This window comes from Beta vulgaris, chromosome 2 (genome assembly GCF_026745355.1).
Source record: "Beta vulgaris subsp. vulgaris cultivar EL10 chromosome 2, EL10.2, whole genome shotgun sequence".
In the NCBI taxonomy this organism is placed as follows: Eukaryota; Viridiplantae; Streptophyta; class Magnoliopsida; order Caryophyllales; family Amaranthaceae; genus Beta; species Beta vulgaris.
The window spans coordinates 21,968,483-21,981,351 of record NC_079203.1 but is presented as its reverse complement, the minus strand read 5'-3'; the positions used below and the strand labels follow the sequence as shown (position 1 = coordinate 21,981,351).

The following is a 12,869-nucleotide window of genomic DNA, read 5'->3' as shown; positions in this document are numbered from 1 at the left end:
AAGGAAATTCTATGGTCTATCTCACATAGGATCTCTATCTAAAGGCTCATAACAAGCAAAACATATATTAGGTAACCATCCTCTATGTGCTCATGTGTAAAAATAACAGGTTGATTTAAATGAAACGTGATCAAATAAAAAATGAAACAAAAAAGAACAGGCTCTAACTATTGAAGAGAGTGTGATTTGAAGATAAATGCAAAAGGAAGATTAACATTATCACCTGCTAAAAAAAAGGAAATTTAAAAAAAAACTGATTATAATAAACCAAATTTTGGGCGAAAATTCAACCCCGTCTTTTGATTATTTTATAACAATTTCAACTTAGGGAGAAGAGATATATCTTCTCAAAAAAATCCGAATTCTTATTATATAATATACCCAAAACGGAGTGGTGATGATAAGAAAATAAATATCCGAATTATTTTGAGAAGCTACCACAAAAGTTAGGATTATTAAAAAATAAACAATAAGTAGAGGTGATCATTTTGGCCCGGCCTGCTGGCCCGGCCCGACCAATGGGCAAATTTTTTTTGCCGTGGCCCGACCCAACCCATGATCACCTCTAACAATAAGTAGGATTATATTAAGCAAATATTCGACTCAACTTTTCCAAATATATTTGAAGATCGTTAGCATAAAGCACAAAAATATTAGATAATGATGATTAGCAAATTTACTTATTGATAAGATACCACCCAAATAAAGAAAAGCAAAAAATACGTCTTACCTTTATCTCTCTCCAGGATCTATTATTCATATTGTAATAAAAATAAGAAGAAATTGTAAGCATCCTTCTAATTAATCAAGTTATTATTTGGAAATTCGTAAACATATTTTATATATATATATAGGGTAGGATTCGCTGAAAACAACTCTTAATCTAAAAATTGAAAACAAGGGTAACTTATACCACTTTTAGGGTAACTTTATATACTTTAGGGGTAACTTTTGCCTGTTTTAGGGTAACTTCAGAACAGGCGTTGCGCCTAGCGCATGGGCTCGTGCGTCTTACACAGCTATTTCGTGTTTTTGGTTTTTGTAAACGGCATCGACGTTGCGTCTAGGGGTGATAATGAGCCTGACAAGCTCGCGAGCAGCTCGGGCTCGGCTCGGTCAAAGCTCGGTCAAAGCTCGGCTCGTTGAAGCTCGGCTCGAGCTCGGGCTCGGCTCGAGACTTAAACGAGCCGAGCCGAGCTAGGCAAAGCTCGGCTCGTAAAGCTCGTGAGCAGCTCGTTTATTATTTTATATTAAAAAAAATATTCTTATTAAAAAAATATTTTATATTAAAAAAATTTAATACTAATTATATTTTAATTTAGATTACAAATTATATATTTTAATTTGTGATCCAACTTCACCTCTACTCTACTAGGCACTAAAGTCCCACATTGGTTAAGAAAACAAGGATCAACCTTATTTTCTTTATAAATAGCTACTATTCCTTACATCAACTTAAAGTTTAATTTTGTATCTCTTTGGTTGGGAAACAAAAACTATACTTTATTTTCTTCATAGAGGGAATGAAGTATAATTTTAAATAGTTGATTATCTAATCCTTAAAATATTTGATAATTTTTTCTTTAGCAAAACATGGAGTCCCACATTGAAATTTTAACAATGCTAGGAGGGATTCCAAGTTATAAAAGCATATGTAAACAAAACAAGGGTATAATGAGTTTGTTTTTTAACAAAACATGGAGTCCCACATTGAAATTTTAGCAATGCTAAGAGGGATTCCAAGTTATATAAGCATATGTAGAATGAGTTTGTTTATCTTAAACAAAACCTAAAGTTCCACATTGAAATGGGGATAGTGAGTTTGTTTTTCTTTAACAAACCATAAAGTCCCACATTGAAATCTTAGCAATGCTAAGAGGGAAATCAAGTTATAAAAGCATATGATGGGTGAGTGAACAAGCTCACCTACTTCGAGCCAAGCCGAGCTCATTAGTCGAGCCTAAGCGAGCTCGCGAGCTTAACCTAAGCGAGCTCGCGAGCCGAGCCTAAACGAGCTCGCGAGCCGAGCCTAAACGAGCTCGCGAGCCGAGCCTAAACGAGCTCGCGAGCCGAGCCTAAACGAGCTCGCGAGCCGAGCTTGAGCCCCAAATTTCCATCACGAGCCGAGCTCGAGCTCGGCTCTCCCAAGCTCGGCGAGCTCACGAGCCGAGCCGAGCCTGGGAAATTATAAACGAGCTCGAGCCGAGCCCAGTGCTATTCGGGCTCGGCTCGCTCGATAAGCACCCCTAGTTGCGTCAATGCACCAACGTGCGCTTGACATAATACATATATGTGTGTTCTTATTATCTTTTTAAGATTAACTTTTCGGCCTGTTCTCTTCGACATAAAATAGCTGAATTGATCTGAACTGAACTGAATTGAACTGAATTTAATTGAACTAAACTAAACTGAACTAAACTGAAATGAAATGAATAGTGATATGTGAGAATAAAAGTATAATCTAGAACTGAAGTGAACTGAACTGAAATGAACTGACTTGAACTGAACTGAATTGAACTGAACTGAAGTGAGTTGAATTGAACTGAACTGAACTGAACTAAAAATAAGTTGAGAAGAACACGCCTAAAATCATCTTTGATGAAATTTATGTTTTGAAATCCTAAATCAGCTATCTTTAGGAATAAAAATATGATTTTTGAATATCCTTAGAAAATAATGATCGAGAATAAATTACTATTTAAAAATTAAGAATACAATTAAGTGTCACGAATAATTAATTGGGCCTTTAAAATTGGGCTTGGATTTGATAAACCGACTTTATGTCTTCGAAACGCTTTTGGGCTCAGCTTTTTAGATTGCTCTTTCATTGGACCAGACCAATTAGAACGACGATATGTTTCTTAATTTGGTACTATATGAGGAGACATGATTTTGTGTCTACATAAGCCCCCACTTTGACTGAGGTTAAGGATACTGAAAGTCAAAGTAGCGCTGTTTCCGGATGGAGATCAATTCTAAAAGTTTTGCAGTTCAGAATTGGTTTATATATTGCCAATTTCTGCAAAACATAGCTAGTATATGCAAGATGATAACTACAAGCAATTCGATTACTTGCAGGAGAAGATGTTAGACTGGAGTTGGATAGATAGATGAATCAAGGTCAGGATTTTGCAACACTAGGAGGTTTGGGTTGGTAGAGAGAGACAGATTAATTGATTTTCGAAAACTATTTTGATAAAAGTCAGGATCCGCAATTGAGATTCGTAGATTACAACTCTTAGGGAGTCTGATTTAGAGGAACCACTACATATATAGGAAGCCCCCGCTTTGGGTAAGTTTTTCTTGAATAGGCAATCTGAGCTTAGATTAGAAGCATTCGAAGCTTCTTCACTAGGGAGTTGACGTAAGCAAACTCAGAGATTGGTAGAGATCATGGAAATACCGGAAAAATTTGTGAGGGATAAGGAGAGTTTGGATCGAAATATAAAAGGTTTAAATTTGTGACTCGCATAGATTTAGGTGGAAAAAGGCTTTGAAGTGGCTAGGTTCATACTTGAGTCTATGTCGGGTTTAGAAAGAATACGCTTCTGAATTCTAGAAAGTCAAAATATTGGACTTGGATTAACTTAATTTATGGAAGCAGTGGAACCTCTTCTCTGTATCCTTGCAGAATCAAATCATTCGTAGCTCTTGATTTGAATTTTTTTTGTGCTCTAACTTTTGCATAGGCCGCATTTCAAGTTTTTAACCTAGCGGACATAGACATACCTTAGAGAAAGAGTTAGGATTGGATGAAAGGTTTAAGACTTAGTGTGTTGAGGGTTTGATGGATTGAAGGATTTTGGAACAAGGGGTAGAACATGTGCGCAAGTCCTCTAGCTTGACTTTTATTTTGCCTTTGGCTTTTCTTTTTTCATTTTGTGCGATTCTTTTGCTTTTGGTTTTTTTTTTTTTTTGTACGAACTTTGAAAATTTATTTTCTTTCATTTTTGCATAGCATTGATTCTTTTTATATGTTGAGGCTTACACACAACTTTTTATAGTTTCGGGTATTACAAGGTTTGAAGGCTTTTGTGGAGCATTGAAAGGTTATTTTAGGGTTAAGGATCAGGGAGATGATGGTTTACGAGTTGTTTTTTGGATTGCGGGTTTTCACATTTAGGTATTAAAACAATACAAGTTCTGTTAACAGCTTCGAGATCCACCAACCCACTCCACCAACTCTGAACAAAAGAAATAATGTATGGCTCCAAAATGTGCCAAAATTTCTGAAAAAATAAAGCATGGAGACCATCAATACCTGGAGCTTTGTTGGGATGCATGGCAAACAACACTTCTTTAACCTCCTCCCAGACAGCGCCCTAACAAGGGCCTCATTCATCTCATCTGACACACACGTAGATAGGTAGTCAAGAGCCTCCTCCATCCTTGCGAAGCTGTCAGTAGCAAAGAGGCCTGCAAAATAACTCTTCAGAACCTCACAAATCTCTTTTCAACACTAGTAGAATAAATGCTTATTGCTGCGGTTAAAAAGTGGCATATTGCTGCGGTCTTGGGCGCGCAGCAATTAAGGGGGCAGCAATAGGTATTAATTATATTGATGCGGTTTTAAACCTCAACAATATCTACCAATATTGCTGCGGTTTTTAGGCCAAACCGCAGCAATATTTTTATTTATTATCTAGTTAACACGTAATATTGCTGCGGTTTCTGGCCCAAAACCGCAGCAAAAGGGTATGCCCATCTTAAAAACACAGGACCACACAGTTTAATCTCCCTTACCAAATGAAGGACTAAGTGAACCATAATGTCAAAAAAAGAAGGTGGAAAATACATCTCAAATTGACAAAGTGTGATCACCACCTCATTTTGCAAAGCATCCAACTTATCAGGATCAAGTACCTTGTTGCATATGGTATTGAAAAATGAACACAACCTCGTGATAGCAAGCTGACATGTTTTGGAAGAATCCCGCTATTGCAATCGGCAAAACACTTGCATCATCGCATGCCAGTCATGGGATTCAACCCAATTAATTTCAGATCAGTCATAGAAACAAGTCTTCTCATGTTAGATGAGTATCCAGTGGGAACCTTAATACCGTATAAACACTCACAGAAAATCGTTTCTCTTTCCTAGACAATGTATAGCAAGCTGGAGGCAAATACGTTGTTGTTCCCTTTCCTTTCTTAGCTTTTTCCTTAACCTTTGGCCATAAATTAGGCCGAATCTTCAATTTCTCCATATCTCTACGAACCTTAAGACCATCCTTAGTCTTTCCTGGCATATTCAACAGAGTACCGATAATTGCATCACAAACATTTTTTTCAATATGCATTACGTCGAGACAATGTCTAACTGGTAAGTATTTCCAATAAGGAAGTCTCCAGAATATAGACTCTTTTTTCCAAATGACACCATCGTCTTCCGAAGGTTTAACCCCCTTACCAAATAGTTCCCATCCCCTTAACACGATTATAAACTTCTTTTCCAGTTAACGGTCTAGGAGCTGGAGCATTTTCAACAAACCGTTAAATGGTGCTTTTTTCTTTATATGGATGAGAACTATGTAGGAATTGCCAATTAATGATATATATAGACATGTTTCCCACAATGTGGCAAATGTGTAGCCTCCATACCATTCTCACAAATGGGACATGCCTTTTTCCCTTTGACCTTATACCCGATAAATTCCCATAAGCAGGATAATCATTTATAGTACAGAATAGCATAGCACGAAGCCTGAAATCTTCATTAGAATACGCATCAAACACCATAACACCTTCGTCCCACATCTTTTTGAGATCTTCGATGAGAGGTGCAAGATATATGTCTATATCATTTCCCGGCTGCTTAGGCCCAGAAATTAAAAGAGACAACATAATATATTTCTACTCATGCACAACCATGGAGGAAGATTGTATATCACTAAAAGAACAGGCCAAGTACTATGTTGACTACTCAAAGTACCGTAAGGGTTCATTCCGTCCGTACACAATGCAAGTCTCAAGTTCCTAGCTTCCTGACCAAATTCTCTATATCTGGAATCGATAGCTTTCCATTGAGGAGAATCTGCTGGATGCCTAAGCATCCCATCTTTCTTTCTCTGATCAGCATGCCATCTTAGGTTTTGTGCATCTTCTTTGATAGAAAAGAGCCTCCTAAACCTTGGCACAACTGGAAGATACCACAACACTTTCGCAGAAGGACCAGTATTGCCCGGTCCGGGCTCAACCCCATCCGGCAATTTGTAGCGGGACTTACCACACCTCGGGCATTCATAAAGGTCCGCATACTCATTTCGATACAACATGCAATCATTCGGACATGCATCGATCCGCTCATATTCCAAACCCAAAGGACACATTAATTTTTTGGCATAGTAGGTAGATTTTGGTAACAAATTACCCTCAGGAAACATATCTTGTAAAGCTTCTAAGAGTTCTGTGAAGCCTACATCAGTCAAATTATGTTTCGCTTTTATGTTGAAAAGAGTTAAAACCCCACTCAATTGAGTGTATTTTGTACACCCTGGATAAAGGGGTTTCCCAGCAGCTTCAGACAAACTGTCAAACACTCGTGGCCGCTCATTAAAATGGTCACGAGCCCCTTCCAACATCTCACCTAATCGATCACCAAACTCTTCATCCTCAGTGTCACTATTATCTCCATTGTCATTTTCATCACCTACTACATCATCACCTTCAATCCTAACATGATCTTCTATCACAACTTCATTCTCAACCCCGACATTCGACATATCAATCTCTAATGAATTACTAGTGCCAACATCAACATTAACCCTATCCTGAGTATATTTTCCCTTCTCACCATGCCATAACCAAATATAATACTCAGCCCTAAATCCACGACGAATAAAATGATCCCTTATGGTCCTAATATCAGAAATCATATTCACATTGTAGCAATCAACACATGGACAATAAATCTCAGCCTCGCAAGTAAGTTGTTGATGTTCTACAGCACGTTTACAAAACTCATTCACACCTTCTACGAACTCCAACGTATTCCGCTTTCCATACATCCAACTTCGATCCATTTCTAAAAACCCCAACACATACATACAAATTATTATCAATTTAAAATTCACATAACTCCAACACAACAAACTAATATTCAATGCATGCTTCCATTGGGTCCTTATCACTCCAACCTAACCCATCCTTAAACGTCCAATCCCACTAGTGAATGCATGTATCATCTTTGATTCTAAGTAAAATTCGGCAGCATTTCCCTTCAGTTCTCCAAGTACACGATAAAGATAATTGTTTATCTTATATGTACCCGGAGAACAAATTAGGGAAATGACTAACCGTATTTCACTTAGAATCAAAGAATCAACACACATTCACCACCTAAGTGAGATGTGACGTTTAAGAACAGTCCCAAAACGGGGACTATTCAAGACTTACTCCTAATGAGTAAGTCTTGAACGGGTATCTAGGCAATATGATGTACATAAAAACAATCGCATTCAAGCGATTCCAAGTTAAGTATTCACCAAACAATAATCGCATTCAAGCGATTTCAAGTTATCATCAAACGAGTACCAAACCATTCCTTAGATTTCCCTTCCCCTCCCATTGGTGAGTCTATCAATATAAAGGCATTGCATGATATCACTTTAACAAAAGAATTGCAAAAACATCACAATAACTTAAGCATAAACAACCGTATAACATATTAGGGCATACAAAAACTAAAGCAAATTATCACAAAATCAGTTTTTAATACTCAAATCTTATAACTAACATATGTATACTTTATACTAATCATTTTAAACTACAATTTAATCCAAACATTTATTAAAACACTAATTAAGAAAAATTTACAAAAAACTAACCTAATATGACAAACCCTCGCTGGTGGGAGGAGAAGCGCCAGAGTTGGGAGAGAAGCGCCGGTGAAAAAGTGGCGCCAGTGAAGGAGTCGTCGGTGAAGGAGGAGAAACAGTGGAGAGTGTCGCCCAAAACGCGAATTGAGGAGTAACAAACCGCCGGTTTTGTGGAGGATCCAAATCGAAAAAAGTAAAGGAATGGCCGGAAAGTCGCCCACTGCGATCGCCGGAAATGTCGCCCACTCCGATCGCCGGAAATGTCGCCCACTCCGATCGCCGGAAATGTCGCCAAACCCAGTCGCCGGTTTTTTTGGTAAGAGTGTGAGAGAGTGTGAGAGGAGAGAGAGAGACTAAGAGAATACGATTACCAAAAGAAAACACCCCCCCTGTATTTTTTTGGTGGTCAGCTAATATTGCTGCGGTTTCCACGTAGGACCGCAGCAATATATTATATTTTTTTTAATATATTGATGCGGTCCTACGTGTAAACCGCAACAATATTAGCTGGCCTGGCCCCACACATTTTGTTCAAAATTTATCCGTTGGACAATATTGTTGCGGTTTTGGGCGGGAACCGCAGCAATATTGTCATTTTCTATTTTTTTATTTCTTTTTGCGTGATATATTGTTGCGTATAGGTAAAACCGCAGCAATATCACCGCAGCAACAAGCATTTATTCTACTAGTGCAACCTTTCTTCCACACTCCATTTTCATCTAATATGCCATGAATGGTATTGCGCCGCTTACGTTGACTTGCCTTGTGATTAAAATATTTAGTATTTTTATCCCCATCATGAATTTCATGAGTGCAAGCGTGAGCATGCCATGAATGAAAGAATTGGAAAACAAAAGTGTTAACATCAATTTCCCAAACCACCTTGTTACGGTTGAGGGCCCAGAAATGAGACGTCGCACACTTCAGAGCGTCTAGATTAACCGCCCTCTCCGACACAGTCTTTCCAGCTAACATCAGGGACGTTTTCGTCGCAGAATTTTGAGATTCAACACCCCCTAAATCATTAATTTCGTTTTCTTCATCGACTAAATTCAATCTCGAACACCGCTCAACTAACTCATCTTCCATAATTATGAGTAACCGGCCGCAAACACGGCGATGCAAGCCATACTCACTAAGTTCACCTCCCTAACTCAAAGAGAGATAAGTGGACTCTTAAATTAACCAAAACAACTACCAATTCACTTCAATGTTAACGTGAAGTATGGCTATAAGCTTACCAAATGAGCTTTAGCTAATTTATTCCGGAAAAAAAATAAAGCCAAAATAATTTATTTTGATATAGTCTTGAGGGGGGTAATTTGCAGGCATGAAAATTTTGTTAAATGCCCACATAATTATTATTTGACCCATTAAAGTTGAATGTTGACTTTTTGTCAATAAATGGCCACTAAAATTAATTAATTTGGGCTTGTTATGAAAATTAGCCTATTTTAATGAAATAATTTATTATTGGGTCAATGTCTCATTAAATGATAGTTGGACTATTAAAAGGTATATGTCCATAAGGTCCAACTGGAAGGATACTTAAAACCCTAGGCCAAGAAAGCTTTATAAATAGAGCTCTCCACTCCATTTTCAAGAAGGAGAAGAAATCAAACTGCATGAGCCAACAAGGAGAAAAGCAGAAAGCACAACCTAAACCTCTCAAGTACTCTCTCTGTCAGTCAATTAAGTAACATCAAATTCTCTCCCGGAAGAAGGAAACAAGATCAACCTTGACGAGATCAAGCGTGAAGGCCCTCATTCAAGAAGATCATATTTTTTTGTAAGCAACAACAAATCAACATCAAATTCTTTCCGTAGAAGAAGAACAACAAGCATTCAACGTGACATTCTACTCTAGAAATTCTACCTTGGACGAGATCAAGCCTCGATAGCCCTCATTCAAGAAAATCAAAGTTGTTCGTGAATTGCAAAGTTCAAATACACGTGGAGAGGGAATTAGGTGATTAAAAACATTACATATTACAACCCAAAAATACAAAATCAATAAAATATTATTTTATTCACATGATTTGATTCCCTATTTTACGGAGTTGAAATTGTGTTTACAAAAACCTAACAAGCAATTACTAAAAATCTAGTAAAGGCAAGTCATGGGTAGATCCACAGGGAAATCGCAATTAATCAAAGTCTAACGAGTTTAAATTGCCTGATTGAAGGATATTTGGGGGGTTTTAGAACGGTTTTGTAACAACTAATAACCAACTAAGATCATATAAACTAGCAAATGAAATATGAAAATGAATATCAATAAGGAAAACACTAGAGTCAAGGCTACTAGTATGAAGCAAAACGGAATAATAATCATTAATGCAATTGTGATTCAAAGACGACAATTATGCATGGTTTAGCTTTCCCCTAGGATACTCAAGTCCTCTTTCGAATGGTCCTTAAGAATGGTTACTTAATCAATCAACTAAATCATTTCTCGAATACCTCTCAAAGGTGGCAACCCTTGAGGCAATTCCTCGGAAAAAAAATCTTCAAACTCGTCCAACAAAGCTGCAAGTTTCAGATTTGTAGAGGAAACATTATTAGTTAAAGCATATTTAACAAATAAAGCATAACAATGACCTTCCAATTCTACCTCCTTTTTGAAATCCTTGGCCGAAAGAAGCAAATTTTGTTTACTTTCAACCACCTTCTTAGGCGCCATGGAACTAGGAGACAAAGGCACAAGTCGAATCCTCTTAGATCCCGTCAAAACAGAATACACATTAGTTCCCCCCTCATGGATAAAATTTCAATCAAATTGCCAAGATCTACCTAGAAGAAGATGACGAGCACTCATAGGAAGTATATCACCTAATAATTCTTTGTAACTTCCAATAGAAAAAAGAAATAATCGTCTGTTTCTTCACCATTAAACCAGTTCTATCATCTCACCAACTCAGTTCATATGGGTGAGGATGATTTCTAACAACCAAATAGAACTTAGAGACCACATTAGATGCCACCACATTAGTGCATCAATAATAAAATTGCAAGTATAGTTACCAACTCGACACCTAGTATGAAACAAGTTTTCTCTATGATCATGATTAGGACGGTGATCAAGATCCAAAGTTCTCCTAACAACCCAAAGCATTATAGATTGATCTTCAGCATATGCGACGTCATTCTCAACTCATCATCTTCTCCATCACTTTCCAAAACAAAGTCATACGTTCTCTCTTCTTCTTTTATGGCCATGTATTGTTTCAAAGTTAGAGATTTCTTACTATGGCAAACTAGCAATGTGACCCCTCCCTTGACACTTAAAACACTTTCGATTTTCCTCCCATTTATCTTTAGAAATAACAATCTTAGGTCATTCCCCTTTTTAATCCCCTTTAGAAGAAATTTCTTTCTTATCAAAGGATTTGGAAGAAGAAGGATAAAAATATGAAGAATTTGTTTAATTAGTGGCATTTTTGTAACACCCCCGCCGACCCGAACCCTTCTTCATTCGATAAAACTCGGGTTTTGGGGGAAAATAAATCCACGAGGGCTCGACTCAACGGGTGGCGCTACTGCCGCACTTATCTCCTTGGAAATAAATGCAATGCTAAATTAAAGTATACTAAACTCAAATTCATTAAACCTTATAACCAAGTAAATCGTTCATTAAACATTACTAGTACTTAAGAGTTTCAGAGTTCCAACGGAAGCTAATCATATGCTAAGTGGATGACAACTCTAAATGATCTCCCATTTGGATCGATCACCCATCTGCACAAATACATTAAAAAGAGACAAGACAGACAAGTTCCCAAAAATCAGAAAAAAAACTGAGTAATTCCAACTCCATCCTGTAAAATATTTAAGTTGAAAATACTTTGTAAAATAGTAGATTAATAGTTTTTGGAAGTCATAGCACATATACACACATATATACACTAAATAATCATATCATTAAGTCAATTAATCCAGTTATTCAAGGAGAGGAAAGAGAACGCCAGTAAGCCGGGGTCAATCTGCTGTAACCACTTACTTCAACATTGTAGGCCGGGGCGAACCCCTGTTACCACCTACTTGTAGGCCAAGGCGAACCCCTGTAACCACCTTCGGGTATCATAATGGCCATAATAACAGAGTCCCTACTCCCTAGTGTGCACACCCTTTCTACTTGGATCACAACAAGATAAAAGGAAGACAGTAACTGAATAATCAGCATAGTAACCAGAGAACTTGTAGGGGCCGCTGAACCACTCATACAGGGCAACTTGTTCATCATTTCCCTCTGATATTTCACTTTACGTGATTAACATCTTTTAATCAAGTCATCACATAAATCACATATACATTTACGTCATCTTGTTCAATCCAGTATGAACATATTCAATCCATCATAATCTCAATCCATTCATAGCGATTTCAATAACTCATTTCATATTCACAACCGTCACTTGAGTTCATTTATCACTTCAGATTCATAATCATTTCATTAACACCAGTTATTACCAATTCCAACTTTCATAAAGTCTTCATATTAATAACAATAATGATATTCATGATAATCATAATAATAATAACAATAATAATCATAATAATACTTATAATAATAATAATAATAATAATAATAATAATAATAATAATAATAATAATAATAATAATAATAATGATGATGATGATGATGATGATGATCTTAATAATATAATAATAATAATCATAATATTACTAAATGACATTAACCAATTTTTAATAACGGCATAATAAACATCTTTGTCATATCGTACATCGTCCATATATAGTCATGATTCATAGTCGAAATCCATAATCGTTATCCATTTTGTCATTCGTATTTATAATTCGCATTAGGTCGATAATCCATAATTATAGTCCATACTTATAAATTTTATAAGCACATAATAATAATCATGTAATCAATTCGTTTTACACTAACGAGATCTATGTTTAGATGGACATCGGAGATTACCTTGTGACACGTGCCCAAAAGTTAAGTTCATCGAACGGATTAGCACTCTTGATATTCATCGTCTACGAAATCGAAGTCTACAATAGATGTTAACGAGATTTAAGTTAG

At 36.8% G+C, this 12,869-nt stretch overlaps 1 long non-coding RNA gene across 1 annotated transcript; it reads right to left on the bottom strand.

Moving 5' to 3' along the window:
• Window positions 1-3,864: 3,864 nt before the first annotated feature.
• LOC125494914 (uncharacterized) lies at window positions 3,865-8,264 on the bottom strand. The gene is made up of 2 exons (XR_007271079.2): window positions 7,826-8,264; window positions 3,865-4,416 (listed from the first exon to the last, which is right to left on the bottom strand). It is a non-coding gene; the product is annotated as an uncharacterized LOC125494914 (long non-coding RNA).
• Window positions 8,265-12,869: the final 4,605 nt, after the last annotated feature.